Consider the following 24,531-nt stretch of genomic DNA (forward strand, 5'->3'; position numbering starts at 1 on the left):
CACAGCCACGGCCCTGATTTTGTTGAGGTGCTCCCTTCCTCGTAACTAAGTGTGTGTGTTGGGAATAAAGGTGAGAAGCAGTCTCCTTTGTTAATTACAGCATTAGAAATGTGTACGTTAGAGCTGGGTAGGACAGGGGGTTCCCACGTTTAGTTTGCCTGAGCTCCGCTGCTGGCAGCGTTACAGCTGCAAAGACCGTGCACGTTTGCCATTTATCTCTCTCAGCTAAGATCCAGAAGGCTGCCTCTCTTTCCATGTGACAGCTTTCAGTATCACTACGTACCCCCCTGCTGCCTCAAAAACTCTTTAATTTTCTGTAATTTTCAACAGGGATCAGAGCTAACGTAATACAGTGCCAGCTGTTTGCATTGTAGTGAAGCAACCCCTTTAGGAAAGACTCATGGTCAACTATGTTGATTTTTTTATTTCTTTTTTCGAGGGCATTCAAAACAATGAACATTGAAGACTGCGTTGTTTTTTGAATGTTGGAGAAGCATGGCACTGGTGCATCCTGGAAAAAGCAGTGCATTGGCTGTGTTCCAGATAAAGTGGCAGCCTAGGAAACTACGTTCCCTAACCATTTGTTTTTCTTCAGGCATACAAGAAGTCCTGCTTCGTAGGACTGCAGAATTTTACCGATCTAATAGATTATTGAGCTACTTTACCATTCTCTTCTGGCCCTTTAAAGGGACAATGAGCCTGTGAAATACTTCCTGTAAAAAAGTCTTACCCTACTATTTGTTCAGCAGGCTAAAATCTAGAACAGCTTCAATGTGATTACTTCCAAGTTTGACAATTTAGCAATGTTGTCTTGACAGTGACAAAGCTTAAATTAGCATCAGAGCTGTCTTTGCTGTAGAATTTATTTTACAGTTTATATTAAAGTAATAGCTAAAGGAATATCTTCTTATATTTTGGATACTGATTAAGGGTGACTTCTATGGTATACCTAAGTATTTATCTAAGAACTTCCTTAGAGAAATCACAACAGCAGTTTACTCAGTCAAGTTTAATTTTAATAGCTCTCCCCTCCATACTGCTTGTTTTCTGCTTGCTTTTCACTTCTCAGCTTTAACCCATTAGATCCACTGTTGCTTTATTGGCTGTCTTGCTGCTTGCATTTTCGTGTTATCTCCCTTTTTTATGATGTCCACGGACAGGCATTATTCTTGTTTTTCCAGTGGAACTGCTTGATGTTAAATGGACTGTGGAAAATAAGAGTGAATCAAGTAACTCGCCCGTGACTCTGTTTCAGCAGCCACTTTGGCCCCTTGTAGGCATGTAAGCCTCATGCATGAGAGAAATGTGAAATTGACGTACCTAAGCATAGACAGCCAGTGCCACTTCAGTTTCTTTCTGGGGATTTTACCCCATTTTCTGTAGCAGAAAGAGCTGCAGGTCCTGTGTCCTATTTGCCAGCCACACACAGGCATTTCAGGTAACAGCAGACTTTTCATAGGGCTCTTTTTGCTTACTCTTAGACAACAGTCTCATCCAGACAGGCCTCTGCAGGACTGTTCCTCTTCAAGAATGAATGTGTTGGAATGTGCGTGTATATATATATATATATATATATGCAACTAAGAATCTCTTTTAAGTGATTATAAGGCAAAGACCAGGTTTGAAGTATTGAATAGGTGGGGAATAGGATATAAAAAAATTGCAAATAACTAGATGCATGCAAAACTAACTGCATGCCTGTGTGTGAGGAAAATAAAATTCTGCTACAGAGCTTTTTCAAGAGCTGAGCTTAAAATGCAAAGTGAGTGGCAGATAAATGATTCTAAATGTGATGGCCACTGCAAGTTGACTTTGCTTTTGTCTCCCTTACATTTGCCTTATCTCAGAGGCTGCCTTTCTGTATTGTCTCCCTGGTTGCACCAAATTGTCATGTGAGTCACAGTCTCCCTGTATGTATCCAATGAGTCACCGTGCTTTCTCATCAGCAGCCAGCACGTGCACTTCTGCTGCCACTTCATTGCACTTCTTAAGCTTATTGCAGAAGACCAATTTGAGTTTTGAAGCTTTGCAAGCCAGTGCCTTAATATCACATTCTCCCAAAGGTCCTGTGAATCTTCATGTTGCTAGTGACTTCTTAAGAAGGACTTCAGCATCTCATAAACACTAGAACATGGCTTTTCTTCCTCACAGGTCAGGTACCTATGGGCACCCTCACTTATTTGCTGTATTTAAATCTTGCATTTGGTTTGCCAGCACTGGCTTGCAAAGTAAGAACCCAGTTTCCCTTAGATGGAACTAAAACCCAGACCAGTTCTGGAGAGAGTGCTGTAACCCTTGGCTGCTGGAAAACAAGATTGCACCTCGTCAGGTCTCCTCTGCCAAATGATGCCTGCCAGCAAGCACCCACAGTGCTGGAGGTTCACTGTCCTATTAACTGGTGAACCCACGTGAATCTGGGAGATGTCAGCCGAAGCCTGGAAGTGTGTGGTGGTGGAGGAGAGGGTCACAGTTAGGTTTTGTTGTGGATAAGAGCCCGTTATCGTGGATTACCGTGCAGATGTGCATAAAATAAAATATTTATTTTTTATCTCCATAAAAATGGGTTATACTAACTTAGTGGTTTGTAGTATCTGTGTTGACTGTTGGGATGGGTGACAAGTGAGGGGCGTAAAATACTTAGTGTTTTCTACAGGCAGCTTTGGTCTAAATCACTCATTCTCAGTTTGATCGCCTTTCATTGTTCAAGTATTTGCTCAGTTTAATCTGAAGATTTAATAGTTTGCATCTCAAGCCAAGAAGAAATCTAGTAGTGAATATGAATTCATGCCTTCTTTGAAGGGCAGTTTTTGTTCTCATTCCTTCAGAGAGAAAAGCTCTCATTCCTTTTCCTCTCTTTTCCCACCAGTGACTCACTCTTGGAATTGAAATCCAGCGAAACCCAGTTTGAAGGACTAAAGCACCATGAGAGATGCTTGTAATGCTCAGTGTGCATGCAACAAACTCTGATTATAACAATGGGCTTGTGGTGGCAGAGCCTTTTGCAATTTCCTTTGCAAGCTGTTAGTACAGCACAGATTTTGGGTTTTCTATATAATCACAGCATTTGTTGTTCCTACCCCCTGTAACCTGTCTGCCGTGATGCCAGTATGGATTCCTCAGCACAGTACCTGCCATGTGGTGCTTGTTTTTATGCAAAGCAAAGATCTATCACACCACAACTGACTTTACAAAACCATTGCAATGTTTTATCTAAGTTTACAGGCTCTATGTGAGTACAAATACCTTAGAAAAATCTTGCCTGCCTTGAATTTGCCTGCTAATTTGAACAGCATTTATTATCCTGTGCCTACCAACATACTCAAATAGAGCTGATAGACAACAGTGTGCTCAGTTGCTTTGTTTAGTATCACTTTTGTGTCTTTTGTGCTTTATGCATGTATAAATATGTAGCGCACTGCAGACCCTTAATGCGTTGCTTAGTTACCAGTGTATTAATCCCACTAACTTGATCTACAGACAGCAAGATGTGGTAGCCCACCATTTCCTTGAGTTTCCCCTTCCCCAGTTTGCACCTTATTTTTTCTTTGAATTTATCTGGCTTCTGCCTTTGGTTCTTGCTATGTCATTCCAATAGAGTAAAAAGCCCGTCAGCTGCCTGTTAATTCATCATCAAGCTGCTGAGTCAGGTTAAGAATTACTAAGAATTACTAAATAAGTAATTATTTTTGAGTCTCTTTGTTTCTTCAGTCTAAAACCATTTTTTGGTGACTCTTTTCTTTAGTTTCTTCAATTTTCAGCATCCTTCTTTACATGTATGCCACTGTTTTGCCTTCCCAGCCTGAATTACAGGGAGTAATTCAGTGTCAGTCTCGTGAGTGTCACCCACACAGGTAAAATCACTTCCATGATGCTAATTAGCACCTCATCCAGTTGCGGGCATGGCTGTTTTTCTAAGCATCCTGTTGGAACTCACCTCAAGTTTCATGTCCTTTGTGCTTTTCTCAAGCCCTTCTTTTTCAGGGCAGTCCTCATTATGCAGACACGGTCCCTGGTTCATGCACTTAGATAGCCATTTAATGTCTGCAGTGTTATAAAACAACATTATTTCAATAAGCTCAATTCACTAACTGACCTGGATCATTCTATGTCATGGATTTAGATTGGATTTAATGCCCTTTGCTATCTGTGGAAACGGTCTATTCAGTTCCACTCTCAGTCAGGCCCTTAAATAGGTATCAAATGAGAATAACTGTGCTGAATCGGTGGAGCTATGTAGCAGAACAGAGAATTGGAGCTCGCTGTATACGGGCTTTTATTTTAATAACGTACAGAGAATGAGATGACATGCTTGTCTACCTGTGAGGAATGTGAAGCATAAAGCCCTGTTAAACATTTTAATTAACAGCTTTCTTGAGTGTGTACAAATCTAGATTGATACAAAGCATAATGCAAGATATTATTAGATGTGCTGTTATAAGCATTTGTATTTTATTTAAAGTTAGAATGCAACTGAACTTCTGATGAGCAAAGTGCCAGGGGAGCCTTGTAAATCTGAACTTCAACATTAGCTCTAATGTGGCATCAGATGAATATTTCTTATTTGCTTCTCTTCTTTTTCTTTGAAGAGCAGAATTATTTAATTTGGTTTTGAACAAGACTAATGGCTTTTTCCATTTGCAGTTACTGGCACTTGATTGAAAAGATTGAAACTGTTACTGCCAATAATTTACTCTTGTTTCATAGCTATCACCAGAGAGGTTGGAGCTGAAAGCCGTAAGGTTTTAAAAGGTTGCTCATAGTGCTTCAGAGACATCTGCAGTGCGAGTACCCAGCTCTATAGTTGTGTTTTTTTACTAGACTGAGTGTGTGCCTTCATTTTCTTTTTTTCTTTTGTGAATCAGAACGCTACAGCTGAACCGAGGCCATAATTACAGTAACTGATACAGAGAAGTTCCCGCTGTGAGTGGCATTGCAGATTCCTGTTATGTATGGGTCACTGACTGTCACTCCAAACTCAGTAAATGAACTTGGCCAGGGGAAGAAAAATTCCACATTAGTAAGTTTTGAGCATTTCCAACGTGACAATGAGCTGTTTTGTGAGGGCTGCTTGTTTTTTGGTGAACCTGTCTCTGCCTTGGAATCCTGATCTCAAAACAATTGTGTGCAGGCAGGGAATTTAAATATTTCTAGCCAAACAAGTATGAAAAATGTATTTTTTTTTGTTTGTTTGTTTAAAGTGTTTGGATGTGTAAAAAAACAATTTGATTTATTTTATAAAGTACAATTTTAGCCACCGTCTTCTGGGCTGTATTTTCGGTGACAACCCAACCAGTGTAATGGGTTGAGCACACACGCAAGTTACCCTTCTGCCCTCCTGAGAAAGCTGAAGCTATGCACTTACTCTTTGGTTATTGTTTTGTGCCAACTGTCTGGTATTTCAACAGAGTAAAAGTGAGCACAGCAAAGTTTACATGCCTACTGATACTGTCCCACAAGGATCACCTGTTCCTTATTCACCCTTGTTCTGTGTGGTTGTTCCCTGCCCCTCCTGCTACAACATCCCAGTCCTGTTAGCTTTGAAATGCTTTCAGGAGAGTTTTGGAGACTTTACCAGTGTTCTACCTACAACACTGTTTCTTTCTAAGGAGGCTTCTTAGACCAAAAGGCAACAAATAGATAAAAATGTATTGGAATATTTACTGTGCATTGCCTGTGTTATTGTTGGAAGAGTAAAATGGTTTGGGGTGAAGTATTAGAGGAGGAGCAGAAGTGAATGTTTTTAGCATACTTAGAAATATGATTGAAGGTATCTCACACATGAGAAAGCAACAAGGTAAGAATAATGCTGTCTTCAGCACATAAATAAATATCTCATCATGCATACTCAGTGCCAAACTGCAGCAGAACAGTTGGTGTGTTTTGCTTGACTTAGCATCAGTACAAATCCTCAATTTACCACTCCTCCGACTACCTCATCTTCCTGTCCACCAGTCCCTAAATCGTCTGGACAGTTTTCACTCGGACTTAGGGAAGTCAGATGTTTTAACTTTACTCCCTGTTTGAAAACCAGGAGAATACTTAAGAGGATGTGTGAGAATTGTTTTGTCAACATTTAGTGATATGGCACTTAGTAAATTGTTAATTTTTTGATTACTTTTAATCAGTTGATTATTTTTAGCTGATTGCTGTGTAATCATCAGAACAATAGTTGGCTGGATTCAAGGCTACTGCTGAAATGTTCCCTCTATGAGAAATTCTTTGCTTTTAATAAAAAACAACATCAAGGTCCAGGAGTATACTATATCAAGAGATAACAGGGAGATTTGTGACTAGTTTGAGAGAATGCAATGCTAGATTGTAACTGGGCAAATAAACCGGGAAGTTCTTGTGTGTTTGTGTCACCCAAGGAGTGATATAGCAACTGTGGTTATAGCTGTGGTCATGAGCCTGTGATCCCAGATACACAGGAAGGAACTTGGTGCAGTGAGCGAAAGCCTCAGCTACTGAACAGCAAGGAAGTACTGGTAAATACTCATCTACAAAGCCAGTACTCATTTAGCAGTCACAGTGGGAGACCAGAGCTATGGTTACCGTGGGCCAGTAGAAAATGCTTTCTCTCTTGACAGTTGCTAAGAGGATTGTAGGTCTAATGACATCCATAGTGTAGCTTCTGGAGCCTCCCTTTGTGATTTCCTTTGCCACAGCCAGGTGAGGGAACACTAGTAACAGCATTACTTTTGTAGGAAAAATCATTCCTATCTTTCCTGTTTGCAGAGGGTGGCTGTGTTCTACTAAGCTGCATCATCTTCTGAGAAGCCTATATGCCAGTAGTCTTGAGGAATATCTTCTTATTCTGTTGAAAGTGTTATCTCAGGAGAGAGATACTACGCTATTTACTAAAACTTTCTATTTTCATCTCAAAAGCCTCGGAGGGTTCAATCCAGCAGAAGTTTTGATGTGCAGTGACAGTGGTGCAGGTTGTGGCCAATTAGGCTGGGATGAGCTGAAAAGAGTGGGGACATCACTGAAAATGGAGTTTCCTTCCACCTTTCACCTACATGTTTTTTTTCTTTGCCCTGGCATTGACATTTATGGTCTGATTGAAATAGGCTGAGCTGGATCAAGAAAAAAAATCCATCTGAAAGCGTGTATTTTTCACAAGAGTTGTTCTCAGACAGATTGGTTTCTTAACCTGACTCAGCAAGTGACTGCATCAGTGACAGCACTGACACAAGGGAAGTTATAGAAACCCACAGAAAAGGAAGGATTTGACAGAACCCTCTGGCAGCAGCCTACATCTGTGTCAGCTTAATGTGATCATTATGGGGCTGTGATTTGACAAGGTAACTCATTTTTATGAGTCCTAGTACTGGCTATGGCCATATCTTGTAAGAGGTTGATGGGATATAATTTAAATCTATTGGTTCAGATTTGTTAAAAAGATAATTTGGTGGCTTAGCTTTATACTGGCAGGTTTTTAGTCAGTTCAGGTACATTTTGTCCTTTAGCAGCCACTCTACAGCTGGTGTAAACTTGACCTCTGGTTTATTTTGCCCTGACTCATGCCATTCAGTGATTCAGTAGTGTGCATGTCTTCTACCTGCAAAAGGCACGTTGCAAAACAGGGAGAAATCCTTGGGATCCAGTGGTGTTCCCTGATGTGGAATACTGTGGAGCACCCACGCCCTTACTATGGAGCTGCGGAGAGCTTGCCTTCCCCTCATCGTGTACTAATTGCATAGTGCAGTGTGCTTCCCAAAAAAAGAAACAAAAGCCCAGCTTTGATTCCCACATACTGTAATGAGGTAAATTAAATCGCAACTTCTAAGTTATAGTTGGTTGTTAGCTGATAAGCTTGTGAAAGCTTGCTGATTGATGCCTTGTTTAAACACACCTTTCTTTGCTCTGAACTTTGCACTAGTAAGGTCACTTTAGTTTCATAGTGCACACAGTAAGTACATCGAAGCAGGATCATAAGCAAGAATAATCAAAATACTCGTAGGATTTCCTGTAAGAAACACAACCTAACTTTTCATCACAGTCATATTTTCTAGTTTAAGGGTAAAAGAGACTAAGGCATTAGGTAATAAGACATTATTACAAATATCAGTAAAAATATTATGTACTAATTAAAATGTTCAAGCATCTGTCCAGTGACCCAAATTCTTCCTGCCTTCTTCTTTTGGAGGAGGATATTTGCACTGTGGTACTTGTTCTTCTTTGAGGTTAAAGCTTAGAAAAATATATATTTGTGTGAATTTCTTATGATGGATAGTGCATACAAGCACAAACTAAAACATGATCTTTTTTCTCTGTGTAAGTAGAAGCTGCTCATGAAAGTTTATGGGAAACTTTATGAGCTTCATGCTGTGAAAGCTGGTATTTGGCACTTTGTACTTCAAATCAGAAAACAGCTTATGAAGACATATGGTAGTAAAATGTGCGATGCTGTCACAGTCTTGGTTTTGGGGCCTTTCTTGAACTTTGGAAGTGAATGTTAAAGTTTAGTCATCTTCTCATAGGGAGTGTGAGGGACATGTTCTCTTAGACATTTTCACTCACTGTTCATTTGCAGAATTATTTGACGCAAATTTCACTAAACACAGACCTCGATATAGGCTGTTACAATTTCTGTTAAGTTTCAATTTAAATATATGTATATATTTAATCTCTGAAAGGCTCAACTTCTGTTTTTGTTGTATACTTTCGAAGAAGCGCTAAGATACATTGTTAATTAGCAGGTGAGAGTTAGCAGCTAGCAGATAGTCTGAAAAATGCAGCTGGAGCCAGACTGTGGGTCAGCACATCGGCACAGGGCCATGCCAGTGAGAGACAGGGCAGGGGACAGTGTGGGACGGGACAACAAAGACTAATTCAGCATAAGCAACTTTACGTGATGGTCTTTTCAAACCTTGAAAATGGTGTATTATATTCTAAGCCTGTACCTAGAGTTTCACAGGAGCCTGGAGCCCGGCTCTTCAGCACCAAGGTGTTCCCTGTCCTATGAATGCCAGGCCCCCTGCAGTGGGCAGATCATCTGGATGTGCTGAGGGTGTGTGGCCATCACAGTGTGCCCAGACCTTAGCTGAGCACCAGTGTGAGCCTGCCCAGTTTTTAGGTATGTTGCCTCCATCCCCAAAGACGCAACTGTCTGCATTCATGTGGTTTGAGCCTAAACTGGGAAACCTTTCCTGCAGCCCGGGTTGGCCTTTTTGTTTTTCTGTTTCTTTTTTCCCTTGTGTGGTGCAGTGTTGACACAGGTGCACAGCCTCTGATTCTGGACAAGACTGGTGCCTTTTGTACCATGCTCTATTATGTTACTGTCTTGGAGCTTTTTGAACCCTATTTCTTTCTCACCCTCATATAGGGTATTTTCCAATAAACTTGTAATTGAACTTTGATCCAATAAAGCTTCAGCTGCTTAGAGGACATTTCTCCAAGTAGCTTATCTTGCACAAATCACTAGTAGGAGTTACTGTTCTTATTAAACAGAAAAATCAAGGTTGCGGCTGAATATGCTAATATGTTTTGTTCAAAACAGTGGACAGTTGCTTCAAAGCTATTAAAACTAAAAAAGTTTTCTGGTGTCCACCAGATACTCCGTAATATTGTCAGATCTTTGGGGAAAAAAAGGCAAAAAAAAAAAAAAGCCACAAACCAAACCTGTTCATAAGAATATTTGGGAAGCTGGAAGTCTAGAAATGAGAAGTAAACAGGCAGTTTTTCATTTTACACACCATTGTTGTAGTTAAAAAGGCTATTCACCTATCACTTTCATCCAAAGCTTCCTAGGTGACTTATTCAAGTAAGTTATTCCATTATACCACCACACTGTGGGCATGAGAAACTCATATCTGTTTATATTTGAAGTTGAAGTTATCTTACTTTTATATGACCCTGGTATAGCTGAACGTGTTTTTTATCCTTCATTTTATTTCTTAGAAACATTCCCCATTTTTGAATTCAAAGAAACATTTATGCCAATACATTTTTTATAACTGAATTATTTTCCATTTGTTTTTAAGAATTTGTACTCACCAGTAGTTTACGTTGTATTAAGATTCTTCTGAAGACTGATGAAATTTATCTGAATCAAAATATTTGTATGAAGTAAGATTTTTTGACATAAGGTAGAAAAACAAAACTGTTCAGTGAAGCATACCCTAAAAACTGCAGATACTTTTCAAAGTAGAAGCAACACTTCTGCAGCTTATAGTAATCAATGAGGAAACTGTAATCCTTTAAAGCTTCTATTTTTATCTTCAGCTATCGTGTTTTGATTCCATGGCTTGTCCTGAGCTAGCTGGAGACTGTCCTTTGTCCATTTCAAGCTGCTGCTGTCACCAGAAGCCATTGGTAGTATTTTAAACAAGGAAATAATTTGTAATAATGCGTGTAATGTGTAAAGTATTTTTCTGTACACAACAACATGTTTATGTAATTGCTGGAGCACTTCTTCTGCATCTGTGTACAATCACAGGTGGTAGTAGAGAGTACATAACATTGCTCTTGTTCTTCTGTACACACTGTACCTACATAAGATAAAACAAAACAGGAGTTTATGCCTTGGTTTTATGGTTTGTGCCTTATTTGAGGTTTAATGTGCTTTATGTGAAGCACTGTATTCCTGTTAGCAACAGACGTCTTCTCCAAACTTCCCATTCTGTAGCAAGCTGAACCATCTTCCTGCTGCAGGCATTGCCTCGGAAATACCTGAGTGTTACGTGGATGCAGAGTGATCATTCTGTTTTCCTTCCTGTATCAATGGTGGCTTTTCACATCCTCCTTGTATCTATGGTGGCTTCTGACAGTGCATGTGCATGAGACTTTCATGAGAGGTAATGAACAATGTAAGGGGTGGGCTGCAGCAGCATGAATAAACGGGGATAAAACCACCAGTGAATCAAAAGATCTTTTCAGTGAAGGGACAGCTGAGCTCTAAAGAAGGTTTAAAAATCTCCGCTGTCAAAATTCAGTCAATAGCATTTTTAAAATTAAGTCACTTTTAAATGAAGTTCCATATAATATGGAATCCATCTGGCCCTTGTATAGCCTTTTCAGCACTAGAAAATGATCCCCTCCAGCTTCTACATTTTGTGGTGGGATCCCTGAGCTTCTAGGGTACAATTGGCTATTCTTCTGTGACTGTGAAAGCATAAAGCAGGGATTCTTCAGCTGGTATTTAGAGTTCAGTATGAAGATACCATTACACCAGAGGCATGCTATGGAGTGTGGTCTTTAGCACCACTGAACCGCCAACGGCCATGCAAGTGGTGAAAATGCTTTGTCTGCATTTGCATAGCAGGTCTCCAAGTGCCTCTAGCAAGGACCTTTCAGCCTTTATTGTGTACCGGGTGAGGTGCTGTAAGGCCCTGCTTGTTGCTGTCCTTCTACAGCTGTGTGGTGGATTTTACCTACCAGCATGTGGTTGTCAGCTGCAGGTTGTGTGGGAGAAGGGGCTGGTGCCGCCTCTGAAGGAGGGGGCAGGCAGATACATATGTGCACGGTTGTGGCCAGTGTCTTGTCTGTCCCAGAAGTTAGGTTACACTGCTTGGTGCTGAACAGGTCCAGAAGAGTTTCTGTCAGGTGTGTGCAGGACATGGCTGAATTGCTGGAGGCAGAAATTGGCACCGCTTCTGCCACATTTGGCGATGCAAGCCCACTGCTAGCAACTCCCAGAGAGCCTTTTTGTCCTGTGGATCAAGAGCAAGATGTTCATCTATTGATATGAAAGCTGCCTGGTGGCTGGCCTCGTTAGCTCTGGGAGGTACAGAACACGTGTCTCAGGCCTTCAAGTTTATTTTATCCCTCATCAATAGTTGTCTGCCAGGGTGGTCTGTCAGTCAGTAGCTTGGCAACTTTGCCTCATGCAGTCCACCATCTTACTGCTGTCTGAGCTCCGTGTGCTGCCCCGTCTGCTTCCAGCTGGTTGTCATCTTGAGAAGGGTGGGAGAGTACTGCTGCACTGAGGGGCCATGGGACAACCAGTTGTCCCAGGCTACTGAAAGGGCATCTACATCCATCTAGTGTCCTAAGGAGAAGGCCTATGACCCTTACAACAAGGCCTTACAACTTGTCTTCTTTCCATTACCAAGAATCCCCCATGCCCCATGTTTCCTTTTCTCAGAAGTGGAATGGTTGTCAGCAAGTGGGACTCTGCCTGGTCATCATCTGTCTTGAGTCAGCTCCCCATAATGCTGAGGAAATTATTAAAATTAAGGAGATATGACCAAAATATCTTGCATGTTCCTTCTGTAGGATATACCAAAGTCTTCCTGCCCAAGTTTCTCCAGCTTCATAGCTTGGAAAAAAGCCAAGGTGGCTGGCATGCCCAGCTGTGGCAGACTTGCATGTGGATAACTGCTAGACAGATGTGACTCTGTCCAGAAAAACTAATGATAAGGGCCAGACTAAGTCCTTTGAGTAGCTAGGAAATGCAAGTCTTCTGCTGTGTCAACTTGAATTAGTAATACAAAAGAAAAAGCAGTTGCACTGTATTTTGTGTGAGAGGTGGCTTAGCTGCTCAAAGGGTCACAGCATTGCCTTGGACGTCTCTTGGTGACCTCCAGCAGAAGAAAGCCTAGCTGCTGATGGAGGTGCTGTGCTGAGGTCATGCTGATGCTCTTACTGTGGACGTTGACCTGTCGCTGTTTCTGAATAAAGACATACTGTCTGCTGTGGCTGGGGAGGGTGGTGACTTGCACTGAGCAGGTGGCGTGCTTGAGTTTTGCATCTAATTGACTCTGCTAAATATTGTCATACAGTCCTCTGACAGACCTGGTGGCTGGAGCTCTCCCACGTTGTCTCTCCTAGTAAACAATGATACCCTTCTCTCTCCCCTGAATAACACTGGGTGTGTGACAGGCTGGCTGCCTTCTTGCTTGTGCTGTCTTTGAAGAGCTCTTCCAGTGGGTATGGAGGGATCTGGCACATGGCAGGGTCTGGCGCATGATTTTTCAGGATGTGGATTTGTGGCACTCCAAGAAGGGTGCTCAGAAGGTGTTGTTTGAGTCTTGTAAGTTACTGTAAAGGGCGGGGTGGCCTGGAGGTGTTGTTCTTGGGCATATCTGCCCTGGGACAATCTAAAGTTGCTCTGGTGTGAAGACTGTGTGAACATAGAATGAATTGCAGCTGAAGAACATTACTTGGGGCACTTTGTGAAAGAGACAGCTTCAGTGTATTACCTCATTTAAGACAATTTGTATATACTTGTTAAAAAAAAAGTCATTTATTTTTAGAGGGCATTGTACAAATCATTCTAACTGATTTATTTCTGAATGAGATTTATAGTTCCCTTGCCGTTGCTCTGTTGACTTACAGTGTAGGTTTTAAAACCCTTCGATGCTAACAAGTGTATGCTTTCATTTCTGTGTTAACCTATTGGCACTTGTACAGTCTTCATAAGTATATAATAAGACTTTGCCCAGGTGCCTTATTTTGTTGAGGGAATTGTTCTTTATCTTTTGAGACACAGTTGGCTACTTATATATTTCTTGTAACCTAAAATTTTCTTGTATCTGAATGTTTCCTGTATCCAAAAAAACAAGATTGCAAGAATGCATTTTCCATGGAAAAACAACACCAACAAAGCGACAACACAACAACAACAACAACAAAAAAACACATTAAGAATGTTTGTAATTTAGTATGCCTGGTAGGAAGGTGCTGAACTGTGTCACCTTGTCTGAACTTCAAGGATGTACTTGTCACTCAGATCAGGCTCTGAGATGTTTGCTTACTTCGCTGCCTCCCCAGCCCTGTTGGTATGTGCTGGTTCTGCTGTGATGCAGGGTGCACCCCTAGTGCTCAGGGAACATCAGGGATTACTTCACAGCCGGAATGCCACTGGCATCCTCCCCAATATGGCAAGGTGGTGTGAGGGATGGGGACAGGACAGAGCTGTCAGGCAGTGCAGGTTTGGAGCCAGGATTGGACTTGCAGGGTGCCCTGCAGCTTCTGCTCAGTGTTGCCTCAGATCTTGTTCCTTTTCCTGTCTAGAAATGTCACTGCTCTGTGCACCCAGATTAAATGCACTCGGGATGGCTGTCTTTCCTCCTTTCCCTTTCCTCTGAATTGCAAGCTTTGGCCACTATCATAGTACGATGCTTTCAAATTAATTGGAATGGAATTTTTGTATGTGTCTTAATATTGAACACATCATTTTTTTCTATGCACATATGATTTGGTATGAAAACATCTGGTATTTATTTGTAGATGTGTCTGGTAATGTGAAGTACGTATGTCTAGCGTTGGGAGCTTGGTCCTCTAATGAAAAGTTATGGAACATAATACTTGAGTACATAACATTGTTTTGTTCTTTTGTACACACTGTATGTACATACAGCAAAAGAAAATAGGAGTTTATAGAAACACTGGCATATAGATTGCACCTAATTTGAGTTCTAGTGTGTTTTATGTGAAGCACTGTATTTTATTTTCCCTGATTATTACTGGGGTTGTTAATCATAGCTTCCTAGTGTTACAAATAAGTGTTATTTTTACCCTGCTTACACAAAGGAATATGTCTGAAGTTGAAGTCAGGGATTTAACCTCTAGCTACATGGGGACAGTTAAAAGAGTACAACATAATTTTTCAGTTGCATTTTTTGCTGGCAGTTGTCCCTGCACTCAAGTGTTTTGTTTGGGCATCTAGGGTAAGAGTTAGGGCTAATATTAGCGATGCAATTATTTTGAAAGGACTGATTGATACTTTGTCACAGCATTGCTTTACATAACTAATTGCCATCTTCTAAAATAGAACAGTAATTACAAAGAATGTTATCAGCTGAAAAACCGCCTTTATGTACCACATACATGGTGACTTTGAGAGTGTTATCTTTCACGTTTGTAAGATGCTGGTAAAGGAAGGGGTGTTGGTTAGGAAGGAAAACAAACACTTTTCCTAAATAACTTCTATTAAGAATTATCTTTTATTTATAAAGCTAAAAAATAGTTTTTTAAAAAACTTAATAACAGTAGTTAATACTTAAATTCCAGAATTTGCAGAATCCCAGAATGCAGACCCCTTGGCTGCATGCTTGTTTTGACGAAGGTAGTTTAAACTAAAGTTGATAAGAGCTCTTTTGTTCTTTAGTCTCTATAATTCTTAAAACATTTTCTTCCTTATTTTATGAAGTAGCACATTTTTTTTCAGCTGCAGAGCCAACAGCTTTTGCATGCTGTGACTATCAGCCTTCCCGTTCTGACCAGTTTTGAACGTTCCCTCTTGCCTTCTGACATCTTCCACGAGTATGTTTTGATGAACTTGCTGCCCATGTGCCCACGTGGAAGAGTCTGCTTTTTCAAAAATAAAAAAATAAAAAAATCAGACTTAAGATTAAGACAAAATGTAATGCTTTTAGAGGAAACAGGAAAAACAAGGGTTATATGTGTAAAATTCTAGAGCAACTAATAGCAAAATACAGATGGGATTGTTTTGTAGGGTTCGTTTTTCATTTTGAATAGTTGGTCCTACTAAATAATTGGTTATTTACTCTGCATGTTTTCTGTTTACTTTTTCTTAATTTCCAGCATTTGTGTCTTCTCTGTTTTTGCCCCTATTGTTTATTTTCTATTGTGTTCTCTTTGCCTGTCGCCTCTCATGGAACAAAACAAAGCCTCTTTTCAGACCTTGTTGTTGGAAGTTCTGTCATTGTATTCAAATCCTGAGGCCCAGACCTTGTTACCAGGTAGCACAGTTGTGAAGGCTGTGGCAGTCATTAAGTGGTTGGTGACATCCTAGCGAGGGAGACCCCATCTATGAGAACAGATTAATTACTCTGGATAATTATTTCCCATTGCTCCTCACGAACTCAACATCAGAAAACCTGTTGTTCCTTCTTCAGTGTCACCTCCATTCTGGATTAGAGGACATTTCCACTGCGCGTGGAAAGTTTTTTCTAAGCTGTGGGAGTGAAGCAACTGAGCAGCCGGAGCTCTTAAATTACAGACCAGGCTTTCGTGAGATGGCTCCTGCTAGTTTCCAAACCTGCACATGAAAACATTTGCATATTCAAATTGCTAGCTGTACATCTGTATACTTAATTTGTAAGTGAAGGGACGGATTTTTTTTTTTTTTCATACAAAAACCATTAAAGCTTTGCAGAGAGCTTGGTTGGAAAAAAATCATGTTTTTATGCTTTTTCTGTCAATATTTGGAAAAGAAAGATGGTAGAAAGTGGAGAGGGAAGGACAGAATCTGTACTTCTGAGAAGCTTTCTACTTCCCTGTTTGTCTGCTGACATTTAGAGGCTATCAGCGATATGAGGTGGGGGGGAATATATTAATGTATTTTTCTTTTCTTTATTGGGGTTCCTGCTGGGTCATAGGACACCAAGCCTTTGGCAGTGCTCATTAGTGCATGTGACAGAGAGGGCTGCCCACAGTTTAGCTGCTACATCCCTGGAGCAGATATTCCCTGGGAATCTGCTTAGAAAATAGATTTAGTAGGAAAGGAGAAGTTGCAAAGGTTCTTGAGAGTCCTGGAGCAGTTACCCTCAAACACAAAATGTAAGAATTGTGCGTGGGTGCCTTTCTCAATCTCTTTTCTTATACTGAGGTGACAGTGGGTGTTTCTGCTGTGCAGTGAGTCTTTGGGAAGGGGCCATGTGAAGGACACAGCTGGATCTGGGCAAATCTCCATTGCTCTTACGCCCAGGCTGTGGCACTTACCGCATGGCACCTAGTAGAGATGTTCCACCAAGCACATTTGCCTCATGTACAGCCTGATGTCCTTTGGCCTAGGAGGTTTGGTTGCAAACACCTTCTTCCTGATCCTTGAACATGACCTAGCCCACACTGCGTGTCCCTGGGGGTGCCCTTGAGGCCTCTCTCTCCCCAGGCCTCTTGCCTTTACGTGTGCTTCTTGGCCTTGCTGGCATTTGGCTTGTTTCTGGACAGGCCCGTATCCCGCCCTGTCAGTGGTCACTGCTGCAGGCAGCTCTGCTTCCTGCGCTCCTGTCTCTTCCAGCTTTTGTACACTCACCCACTTTGTCTGAGTGGGTCCTTGCTGGTGGCTCGTTTGGATAATGAGAACAGTTCCCTTACAAAATGTCTTGAGACTCCTGCATGGATTTTCTCGCCTGCTGTCTGGGAACACTCATGCAAATTCGTTTACAGTTTATACTGAATGTAAGGATTATGTTGTAATAAATTGACTGGGAATGTGTGCCAACTTCCTTCAAGCATAAACAAAATGACAGGATTGTGCTGTAGGCCTTATACTAGTAACTAACAGGGTTATAGGTCTAATTAATAGGTCTTTTAACATGGTAAGAGCTAATGCTTTTAGAGAACTAATTGCTTATAAAGGCACAAAGTGCCTCCGATATCATTTCATGGCTGTAGCTGTTCTTTAGTAGATGGCCCTGGTACTTGCCAGGATAGCTTAAATCAGGCTTTGTTGACATGCTTATTTTTTTTTTCCACTGTGAAAAGAAAAATAAATTATTTAAATCTTCCCCCTCTGTGCCTCTCAATAATGGAATGACAAATACTGTATCTATTTCACTTCTTATTTTATGCTCTTTGATATTTGTAGAGCCTGAAGTAATCTCACACAGGTTTTATTCTCTTCTTTGGGAGATTAGTTCCAGTGGTTCTCTTCGAAGATTACACAAAAAGTGTACTTTAAAAATGTATACGATGTATTTGAATATTTTTTCCAATAAGCAGCATGAGAGTTGTAGAGAACATATTTTGATGTATTTTCATGATTGATGTTAATTATAGAGAATAAAAGAATTAAAACTGCAGAGGAAAACAAAAATGCCCATATGGAGACAGGTGATGTGGAAGTCATTGAAAAGGAATGAGAAAGACAGATAACTCACCAAGGGACAGAGCCAAAAATATGACAGAGGAGATTCAAGTGGGACTGTGTTTCCCCTTGATTTCCCAGCCATGTGCACTATGTCTTGTTTGCAACTAGAGTTTTAAAAAGAATTGTATGGAATGGAAATATACTGAGTCAGTTTGGAAACTGACTTCTCCTTTCGTTCAGTGAGGTAATGACTTCCAGCCCCTCTGAAAGCATGCACGAGCTGCTGAGGTGCTTCTGAAGTGGGGTTGATGATAACAGTGATGTGACTACTTATACAGGTCACCCAGCTTCCCTCATCCCCTTGTTTTTCCCACTGGCGGATTCAGCGCTTCCAGGAACTGACTGCTATTTTCCTTTCTAAAACATATGCTTTTGAACTAGAAATGTATGTTTATGGGAAAAAAAAAAAAAAAAAGAATACGTCTTCAAAGCCTTTGGGAGTCTTCATTTAAGTAGAGCGAGAATTAAAAGGAGTAGGGTGGCAGAACCTGAGACAACACAGGCTACCTCATTTTGTCAAAGCAGAACTAAAACCAAAACTTCTGATACTACTTCTCTGTTTACCTAATAGTAATAATATTGCAAGTCTGTTAATAAATGATCTATTTGAAGCTCTAAAACTGAGTATCATGAGATTTACCTTTCACTACAAGAAATAAGCAGGTGTCTGGAATACAACTGTTACCAAAAAAAACAAGGAAATGCAACTAGTTTTGTCATTTTGTGGGGGACTGGCTTCATGGTTGCAGGTTTCAATCCAGAATTGTAATTCTCCTTTTTTTTGGCAGTGGAACAAGATCACATTTATCGCTAAAGAATCTGGAATGGCAAATTAAACAACTTTTATTTATTTTTTGCAAATATTCTAAAAGTATAAATGTTATAGTTTTAACATCTTTTTTGATAAAAAAATATTTCATGTATACATACACAGGGGACAGTGATCTGTAACACCATTTTTGATAATGTGTGTATGTGTATCAGTTTACCATAATTATAATTTACCTAATCATAAGTAAAATGTAGATGGAGTCTAAGTGGCTCTGTAGGAACGAGATGTCCTATTAAAGGAAATGTCATGAAATATTTTAATCTTCTAAGCTAAGAAACGTTGCATATAGTTGGGGCAGATTAGTTTTTGGCATAGTATCTGCAATCTCCTATCTCTGGTGTAGTGGATTAGAATAATAAATGTAATATTCTAAAATAAATGTAATATTCTAATAGTTGCCACAATAATAACTGCTATAGTCTAATTATTGCCACAGTTTTCTTCCTGTTTTCTACAGTGAGGTTGGGGTTGTGAAAGAAGAGGGAAAGGTCACGCTCAATAAGGTAAAATCTTACTTAAATAATAATGAGGATATATCTGGAAGCAGTATAGGATATATAGTGTAGTAATGAGGATTTGTCAAGAAAGTATAGTGTATGTGTGTATATATATACTTTTTTTTTTTTTCTAATCTCTACAGTTTTGAGCAGGTATTAGCAGCAGCTGAAGGTATTACAAGAAATCCTAAGAGACCTACCTGATTCTCCTTGCTCAGCACTTTTTGTGCTCACTTAAAAAGTTAGCTCTGTTTTACACCCTCTTTGAAATCACTTTGTACTCTGGAAGGTGAACGGAACTTTGCCTCACTTCCAACTTCTCTAGCTTTTCTTTGGAGCTTAAGGGGGATTTGTGCAAGTTTGTGCAATTGACATTCAGAATTTCCCATAAGGTCATCGAGTAGCTGTAAGAAAAGTCTTAAGTTGTGGGAAAAGGAGTGCTGAGTGTCTATTCACTGAAAATACTGGAAGTTATGTTGGTTTGTTACTGTTATCTTTGTGTGTCCTTTATGACTTTTTTGAAAATACTGAGTTGCAGGAGAGTTTGCAGTCAGTCATAGAAAGAACAAGTATTAGACAAGGTGGAAAGAAAAGGATGCAGTTGTTGCCCCAAATGGCAAGATCTAAGAGCTAGAATAAAAAGCTATTCAAACTAAGCTATTCAAACTAAATTCAAACTAAGGATGAAGTTTCCGTCATGCCTTCTAAAACTTAGGAAGCACTTTAATAGTGGTGAGAAATATCTTTGGATTGTTCTAGACACCAGATATCCAGATTTGGGTCTCGTTAGGTATTGTTGAGGTAGAAACCAATTAGAATGAGTGACTTAGTAATAAATATTCTTGATTTAACATGTTCTTGGAGTCAAGGCCTTTATTTTCATAGCTGATCATTTGGGTTCTTTGTCTAGCTTTGTCTAGAAACTGTGAAAGATGAGAGTGCCTCTGCTAGGTGCTGTGGCTGTGGGAAGGTCTGTACGTCACTTCCCAGGCAGGCATCTCAGGGAATGGGATGCTCCAGCCAGGCAACTGCTGCAACCACTAGATTAGGGCTTTCCTGGTTAATTCAGATGGGAAGTCTTTGCTCCCTCTGGTGCTACTTGGCTTCTTGAAAGGAGGAGAGGGATGGGGGAGCTTATCTTAGTCCCTTGCTTCTGTAGTGCAGCTCTCAGGATGAAAAGTGAGACAGGAGACCACGTTGTTTCCCTCTCCTTATCTTTTTCATTGTTCATTCAGTTTGCAAAGGACTTGGGAAGTCCTGTATTTATATTTAAGAGCACAGTATCCCATGCATGTGATTTACTCAGTAAATAGTTATCAAAATGGGTCACAGTACCCAAAAGTTTTTTTTTTTTTTTTTTTTTTTTTTTTTAATTCGGTTATTTAAATCTAGTTAGCCTTTGTACAAACTAAAAATTACTTACAAGAATCACTCTTTGTAACTCCTATATCAACAAGATAATTCTGTTCTGAGAGAGCTGCTCTATTTATAGGCATGGTGCTGGAGTCTATCACAAACACACAATAAAAGTGCTTCCTTTTATCTGCCTTGCAGCTCACTGTGGGTCAGATCTCAATCTTTAAAGCTCACTGGTCCATGGGAAAAGACTCCAGAGATCCGAGTATTATTCTTGTTTGTGTCACTCACTGATTTGCACCATGAATTTGAATAGCACGCTTCAGCTCTTCAGGCCAAGTACCCACCCCTCTTTTCCTTTCTCACAGCCTTTGTGCATCTTGTTTATCAGGTTGTTAACTCTAACCATGGGTTTGTATGATGCTCAGCACCAATGAGCCCCAGTATCGGCTGAAGTATGGCTACAGTGCTGCTCTTAATAGCTTTTATGGAGATGGCCAAATGGACACTGGCTTTGGAAGTGATGACTCCATTTACTCGGGCATTTCAGAAGCTGCTGCTGACATAGGGCTGCAGTCAGCAAAGTGCTCTTTTATGGGGTGACAGAGTATGTTTAAAGTGGCCGCGGTGCTCAACATGGTGCGTGTACAAGAACCCCAATAGCAGTGGTTTATAGCCAGGATTACTTAAAGAAGCTTTTAAGGTCAAGAGTATGAAGATTGTATTTTCAGAGTACAGTTTTAGTAGATGTAATAATCCAGTCTGACAAGTAATTATAGCGCTTGCTAGTTCAATGCTTTTTTTTTTTTTTTTTTTTTTTCATTGTTCTCAGTGATGAAGGTTAACTAATACTAGCCAACATCTGTGAAACTTTTAGTCTGGTAAGAAACTGAATGGACCTTCAATTTAGAGTCTGTTTGAAGACAATATTAAGACTCCCATAGGCTTTGTTAGGCAGCTGTGTAAAAGGACCATGTTTGTTTAAGCCCCGAAAGCCGAATCCTAACTGAGGTCAAACCCAGTAGTTAATCAGGTGGTCTCTTCCCCTATTCCAGCTGTGACACTTCTATAGTTGTGACAGTTTTTATTCAGGAATGAATGAGGCCTGAATTTTTGATTCAAAAGTTTGAGAAAAAGGTAGGAAGAAAGATCTCTGAATAGAAATTCATGATGTATGTTTTGAAAAAGTGTTTCCCACTCCTCTCTTTCACTTGCATCTCATCCATTCTTTCTTTTTTTTTTTTTTTTTGCGGAAGAAGATGACAGATTATAGGGACTGGAATCTTTTTGTTTTATGTTCACACAGCATGTAGAAGCTGGATTTTGTCCTTTACTGTAGTCAGTGAACTCTCATGTAGTAATAGTGTCAGAGGAACTCCAATTCTCTTTCAAAACTGCTGTGCTATTCTGTTTGGTTCACCGGTGTATTCTCTAGTTTTTCTGACTATGAACATCCTTGCATTTAGCACTTCTACCGTTTAGTTTATTTACACATCTAATAAATGCATATACATCCATATATATATAGTATGTAGGGATACCATACAATTACTATACTTGCATAGTGATGCAGAAAGGAAGATCATACTCGGTTCCAAAATTACTGGCTAGCACCACAGAAATGACAAAGCTATCTTTTCCTCATCACTCACTGCTTTAAAATACAACATAATCCATATTCCTTAAGGGAGAAGAATGGAAGTAAAGGTGAAATTAGCTTTCTGTGAACCGAATTTATCAGTAAGACCAGTGAAAGTGCACCTTACTAACTGATTACTCTCCAGCTGTTGTGGTTTACCTGTGATAGGTATCAGCTATGAACTGCTAAACAGGCAATGGAACAGACAGGGAGGTTAAGATTTCATAGCTAAGATTTTCACGGGGAAGAAAGGCAACTGCAGTATTAAGTGACCATTGATGAAATAAAACCCAGGGTGACAGAACCTGAAGAACATTCTTTTTTAAATGTGTGAAACAGTGATTAATTTGAAGGGTCACATTTTCTTACATGCTGAGAAAGGAAGCAGTTGGTCACCAAAGGAAAGGCCTAAGAAAATATTTACATACAGTTCTTCTCCGTTAAGTACTTGCCACAACATGAGGCTTCTCAGTGCTTAGTGAAAGAATCCAAATCTGGTTTCTTTCCATATAAATTGTGTCCTCATAATTCTCCAAAGTGTATAACGAGTGGTGTTCATTACAAGAATTGTTTTTAATGGCTCCCCTCTGGAAGAGCTGGAGTGCTTTGTCTCGCATCCTTGATGTTCCTAATAAATGCATCTCCGGTGATTGGGATAAGCAGATAACTCTGGTAAGAAACTGCAATAAAGGAATGTTTAATTATATTGAAGAATGGGTTTTCTACCTGGAGGCTCAGTTTTGTACTGAGATAAGTAGGCAAAAATCTTACCGACTGCAAAGGGCATGTGTCTGAGTTTCAGAGGTCAGAGTTTACTGTATAATTTGGAAATGAAAGTATTACACTACGCCCTGTAAAGCTATCTGGAGGGTGAGCTATTCAGTAGTAATTAGAAATAGATGTTAATAAGATTTTAATGGAGTTTGAGTTTGTTGTTAGCTAAGACCTTAATGGAAACAAGTGTTTTCTGGGGAAAACCTGTTGGAAAGTGAGTTTACCAGTTAGTAATCTGGAATGCTAAATACATTTGAAAATTATTTTAAGTGACTGTGTTTATTAGAAGAGGTTTACATTTTCTGGGGGAAGGAAAGAGATTTCCTTGAAAGTACTTGTGAAAAGCAGCAGTGTTCTTCAAATTGTAAACAGAGAAGCTGAACAACTGAAAACCTAAGAACATGCTGGAGAAGTGACATATTTCCTGCAGCCACAGTAATAGTTGGATTTTTTTTTTTTTTAAATGGACTGTTGAATCTTGAAGTGAATGTGGGATGAAGTATTTTTTTTAATGTCTCTCTCATCTAGGTTCTTCAAAATCTTATTACTGATTTTACTGATTGCTTTTCCCCTTCTCTCTTTTTTTCTTGGTTGTAACTTGTTCCCTCATATGTGTCTTTATTTTGTGATACACAACTAGTGCTTGCTAAGCATATTTTTGGAAAAGGATTGAATTTATTGGAAGGTCTCATTGGAAGTCCCATGTTTTGGTCTTGTCAATAGATATGTAAAAATGAAAATCTGATTTGACAACCTTTTATTTATTTATTTATTTATTTATTTATTTATTTATTTATTTATTTATTTTTGTCTTTTTCCTCTATGCCAACCATATGGTATCAAGGTTGTACTCATTATCCTCAATGGCTCTTTCTCTTGGTTGTGCCTCATTTTGCCCAGAGGTTATAGGACAGGCACAGACGAAGAAGCCTGGCACCACTGCTGTGCAGATTACACACCAAAAACTGCTTCACCGGCATCCTTCTCGTGTAGGACATGCAAAGAAACTGGAACCAAGCAAAGTGTGTGAAGGTCTGACCTACTTTATCAGCTGAAGTTTTAGCAATTTTCTTTCGCAGTGTGAACCTATTTATGTCCTGGCCCATAGAGATGTTAATTGTGGGTGTGGAAACGTGCAGAACAAAAAGATGGCTTTGAAAGGGTTTGCCACCTAAACAGAAATTGGAGCTAGCAGATTGATAGCGTCAGACCAGGCAATTAAAAGGAGGAGTGAGGAGGGTGTGAGCAGCGTGATGATCTGTGGCCTCAGCTCCTGAACGGCCCGAGTGCTGCTGCCTCTGGCCCAATAGCTTTAGTAGGACCAAAGGCAAAATGGAAGGTGGAGGAGAGATTCGTAGCAGAGCAGTGACGTTTCTGTGCAAGCATTTCTCGGGAGGTTTTCCTGGTTGCTCACGTGCTTCTCGGTGATGGCTTTCACTATGCTGGATGGCATTATGGCCTGTGCAAAACTGGGAGGTGCTGTGCTGATTCATCAACAGGAGATGGAGAGGTCGGGCTGTGGAGAGCCTTAGAAGAAAAGCAGCCTACATTTGTTCGGCTAGAGCAAACCTGGGAGCTGTCATTGAAGGGTGCAGTCTCTTAGAATTAAGGGAGTGTTTTTGATAATGCAGCAAATGCTCACAGGACCCTG

At 40.1% G+C, this 24,531-nt stretch overlaps 1 protein-coding gene across 2 annotated transcripts in view; it reads left to right on the forward strand.

Moving 5' to 3' along the window:
* Positions 1-24,531, forward strand: part of ARHGAP18 (Rho GTPase activating protein 18) — a 91,885-nt gene that overhangs the window by 27,559 nt on the left and 39,795 nt on the right. The window lies entirely within an intron of this gene.

This window comes from Oxyura jamaicensis, chromosome 3 (genome assembly GCF_011077185.1).
Source record: "Oxyura jamaicensis isolate SHBP4307 breed ruddy duck chromosome 3, BPBGC_Ojam_1.0, whole genome shotgun sequence".
Lineage (NCBI taxonomy): Eukaryota > Metazoa > Chordata > Aves > Anseriformes > Anatidae > Oxyura > Oxyura jamaicensis.